At 38.5% G+C, this 5,174-nt stretch overlaps 1 protein-coding gene across 2 annotated transcripts in view; it reads left to right on the forward strand.

Moving 5' to 3' along the window:
* Positions 1-5,174, forward strand: part of LOC106878439 (protein Wnt-7b) — a 372,038-nt gene that overhangs the window by 309,087 nt on the left and 57,777 nt on the right. The window lies entirely within an intron of this gene.

Raw genomic sequence — 5,174 nt, forward strand, 5'->3', positions numbered from 1 at the left:
GTATATATATATATATATATATATATATATATAGGGTGCGATGGATAAATTGTCACGATTTTATACTTTTAATTTCGCGCATTGTTTGTTATTTGTTTTGTCGAGTACACAGTTTAGTAGGATCAGTTGGGCATCGTTTGTGAGAAAAACAGCACCATGACGCAATTCACTCTGTCAGAAATTTGAAAACGATATGCTGTACTGCTTGGCATTCGTGCCAGAAGCTCCTCTACGAGTATTTCAGAGTGTTTGTGTGTCAGTCTGAGGATATGTACTTATAGTGATAAAAATCATTCATCCAGTCATAGTTTCGAGTGATCACTAGTGATGACGACGTGATGGCCCCATTCATCTTTCTGCACGGCTTAATACTCAACACGGAGGCCTACATCAAGTGTCTGGAGAAGGTAGTGCTGCCCTGGGTCAGGAGGGTTGCTGCTGGAAGACTGTATGCCTGGCAACAGGACTCTGATCTATGCCACACAAGCAGGAGAACCTGTCATGGCTGTCAGACAATTTCTACGACCATATCACCCCTAACATCTAGCTATCTAACTTCCCAGACTGCAACCTCCTTGGTTATTATGTGTAGAGCGCATTTGAGGGAGAGACCAACAAAACTCCTTGTATCAAGATGAACTGAAGGCAAAGATTATGGCAGTATCTATCAACTTAAACAAGGAGACTGTCCAGAAGAGTTGCAGGGGATTCCGAAATCGTCTGGAGGCCGTGTTTTATTGAATAAATTTGCTCTTTAGTATTTCAAGATATTATCATGTAATTTTGGTAAATATATCTGTTAGAATGAGATGTCAGTATGATTTTCATTTTCACGTAATTTAGACGACAGTTTATTCACTGCACCCTCTATGCATATATATATATATATATATATATATATATATATATATATATATATATATATATATATATATTCGTACGTGTGTCTTTGTGTCTGTGTTTCCCCCCACCCCTCCGCGCGTTCCCGTAACTTGGCGGTTCGGCAAAAGGGAGGGATAGAATACGTACTAGGCTTACAAAGAATAAGTTCTGAGGTTGATTTCTTCGACTAAAAAAAACATTGAGGGGGTGCTCCAGCATGACCGCAGTCAAATGACTGAAACAAAAGAATAAAGAATATACACATACGCACATACACGAACACACACAGAGATTTATATACACGCACACATATACACACACACATACATATATATATGTATGTGTATATATATATGTACATATATATATATACATACATACATGCATATATATATATATATATATATATATATATATATATATATATATATATATATATATATATATATATATATATATATATAGCTAAATAACATAGCCTAAAAGAATCTCTGATGAAGAGGAAGATATGTGCGTATGGGTGTGTATCTGCATTATGTAGATAGATAGATAGATAGATAGATAGATAGATAGATAGATAGATAGATAGATAGATAGATAGATAGATAGATAGATAGATACACTATACATACATAAATACATGTATACACATATATATGAATATATACACATACATATTCACCTGCATGTATGAAATGTTACAGCTACAAATACCAGATCTTGTAGATAAATGCAGGAAAAGTTCTAAATTAGAAAAGAAAAAAAGCCTTTCATTGAACTCCAAATTCCTTGATAACTGAGAGACGGCCATGTTGTTTTGATTTTCCTGTCACTCGTCGGAGGGACCCTTTCAACAATATGGCTGTTGAATCACTTAGGTAACAAGTATGTAACTGAGCCTGAACAACGCATTTCTATTGTAAAGCACGTTTACGATCTAACAGATGACCCGAGAAAGAAACCTCTGCATGGATGCTTGACCTGTTAGAAATAGTAGCCAAATCTCCCTCAGCTCTTTCTCTGCCACCGTCAAAAAAAAAGGAAAAGAAATGAGGAAAAGCATATTAGATAATTTGTCTGAAATACATTACCGAAAATAATGGTTTCAAATTTTGGCAGAAGGCCAGTAATTTCGGGAGATGGTGTAAATCGATTACATCGACCCCAGCATTCAACTGGTATTTATTCTATAGATTCTGAAAGGATGAAGAACACAGTCCACTTCGGCGTGATTTGAACTCGGGATGTAAAGACTGAAAAATGCCGCTAAGCATTTTGCCTTGCATTACCTGAAATAATGATTTCAAATTTTGGCACAAGGCCAACAATTTAGTGAGAAGGATAAGTCGATTACATCGACCCCGGTGTCCAACTGGTACTTATTTTATCAATCGTGAAAGGATAAAGGAGAAAGTCGACCTCGGTGGGATTTGAACTCAGAATGTGAAGACCAACAAAATGACGCCAAGAATTTTGTCCGGCGTGCTAACGATTCTAGCCTCTCGCTGCCTTATATGACCTGAAATAATCATTTCTACTCTAGACACAAGGCCTTGAAAATTTTTGGGGAAAGGGACTAGTCGATTACATCGACCCCAGCACTAAACTGGTACTTATTTCATCGACTCCGAAAGGATGAAAGGCAAAGTCGGCCTCGGCGGAATTTGTACTCAGAACGTAGCTGCAGAGGAAATACCACTAAGCATTTTGCCCGACGTGCTAACGATTCTGCCAGCTCGCCGCCGTACATTATCTGAAATAATGACGGAGCGGTCACAGCCTTTGATTTTAAGTCTGCTTCTTCATAGCTCACTTGTGGACAAAAAACAACAGATAATACAGTTCTGTATTTAAGAGATGAGGAATTATGTACATTATTTACATTATTTACATTTGACGGATATTTGTCCTCATCTTGTTTGTTGCTAACACAGCGTTTCGGCTGATATACCCTCCAGCCTTCATCAGGTGTCTTGGAGAAACCTTAGGAATGAGAACCCAGGTTCGAAATTTCTCCAAGACACCTGATGAAGGCTGGTGGGTATATCAGCCGAAACGTTGTGTTAACAACAAACAAGATGAGGACAAATATTCGTCATATGTAAATAATGTTGTTGTTGTAGTTGGCACTCCGTCGCTTACGACGTCGAGGGTTCCAGTTGATCTGATCAACGGAACAGCCTGCTCGTGAAATTAACGTGCAAGTGGCTGAGCACTCCACAGACACGTGTACCCTTAACGTAGTTCTCGGGGATATTCAGCGTAACACAGAGTGTGACAAGGCTGACCCTTTGAATTACAGGTGCAGCAGAAACAGGAAGTAAGAGTGAGAGAAAGTTGTGGTGAAAGAGTACAGCAGGGTTCGCCACCATCCCCTGCGGGAGCCTCGTTTAGTTTTAGGTGTTTTCGTTCAATAAACACTCACAACGCCCGGTCTGGGAATCGAAACCGCAATCTTATGACCGCGAGTTCGCTGCCCTACCCACTGGGCCATTGCACCTCCACTGTAAATAATGTAAATAATGGACAACAGATAATGGTTGATGTTCTTGTTGCTGTCGTTGATAAGATTGAATTTACAAGTCAGTGAAAGATTTGAATGCTACTTTCAAAGCTTCCTTTGAAACACTTCTCTACTGAAGTAACCCTAACAAAAGTATTTAATACTAAGACACACACTCATTTACGATTTGCATTTCCACAAAGAAGATTATAATGAACGGATGATTGCAAGAGTGCAGATTTTCTCAGTTAAGAAGACCAATTTTACTACTAGTCACTCTTGAATAGCAAAAATAAAGCTAGTGACTTTTTTAAAAGAAGTACATTCCCTAAATTAATGACGATATAATCAGGTTTACTGAAACCGCTTAGCTTTCCACGAAAAGGGACATATGTGAGAAAAGAGATTGGTCTATTGAGGGTAAGTCATCTCTTATGTTTTAGATTGTTCATTATGGAAATAAAAGTGGATGCCGAAAAACAAAAGAGACATTCTAGCCATAAATGTACTGCCCTATCTTCGGGGGTTTGTGCATCTAGAGCTATATTATCCAATGTCTATGTATGGTGTATTCACAAATAGTTTAGCATGCTGATAGAGAGAGATAATGTGTGTGTGTGTGTGTGTGTGTGTGTGTGTGTGTGTGTGTATGTGTGTGTGTGTATGCATATGATTTGATATTTGTGTGTGCGCGCACGCGAATGTGTGTGTGAATGTTAAATTGAAAAGTCAATGGTTACGGTATAGCACTCACTATCGTGAGATCGTTGTTTCAGTTCCTGGACCGGGTGGTGCGTCGTGTTCTTGAGCAAAACACATCATCACGTTGCTTTGCGATCAGTCGACACCTGACATGTGCACCTGTTCAGACAACGTCGATTTGATGGCGGGAGTGAGCTAACGTACAGCACATCTATTTGATTACTATGAACAAATCATTTGTACCGGTTAATCAGCAAAAACTTGCAGAAACGTCTTTCTCGCATTACAAGAGACAAACATCATACAAATTGAGTTTATTTTTTTTTAAGCTAGTTGCAAAATAACAACCGAAAATTTACTGATATAGTGACCCAATTCTGAGAATAGCTATAAGTTCATTATAAAATTTGTGTTAACAAGGACTTCAAGGTTCGCCTCGCGGCTTATTCAGCCACACAGTTCAGTAAGTCGCAAGGCGAAACTTGAAATCCCTGTCAACACGCGTTTATTTATGTGTGTCTATCGTAATGTAAGAATTGTAAGGTACATACAAATATATATTTTATCTTTTACTTGTTTCGGTTATTAGTCTGCAGACATGCTGATGCATCGCCTTCAAGAATTTTAGTCGAATGAATTGGCCCCAGTACTTATCTTATCAAACCTGGTACTTCTTCTTTCGGTTTCTTTTGACGAACCGCTAAACGCACCATCACCGGTTGTCAAGTGGTAGTGGAGGAGAAACACAGATACAAAGACACGCACGCGAATTCGCACCAACGAGCGCACACACATACTTGTGTATGTGTATGTGTGGTTTGTGTGTGAGTGTTTGCGTGTGTGTGTGTGCGTGCGTGTGTGTGTGTGCTTTCCCAACTGATTTCTTCTTGAGAGGAAGAGAGAGGGTGAGACAAAAGGAAAAAAAGAGAAGAATATTAAGTTGCTTCTATATATAAGTTCACATAAAAAAAGACATTAAAAGAAAACTTACTGTTTCTTGCAATAAATACATCCAAAGCCAAATTTTTCTCATAGACACTTAAAAATAATACTTTGGATCCCCAATTTACTATTTTGCGTGGACACC

Source organism: Octopus bimaculoides, chromosome 3, assembly GCF_001194135.2.
Source record: "Octopus bimaculoides isolate UCB-OBI-ISO-001 chromosome 3, ASM119413v2, whole genome shotgun sequence".
Lineage (NCBI taxonomy): Eukaryota > Metazoa > Mollusca > Cephalopoda > Octopoda > Octopodidae > Octopus > Octopus bimaculoides.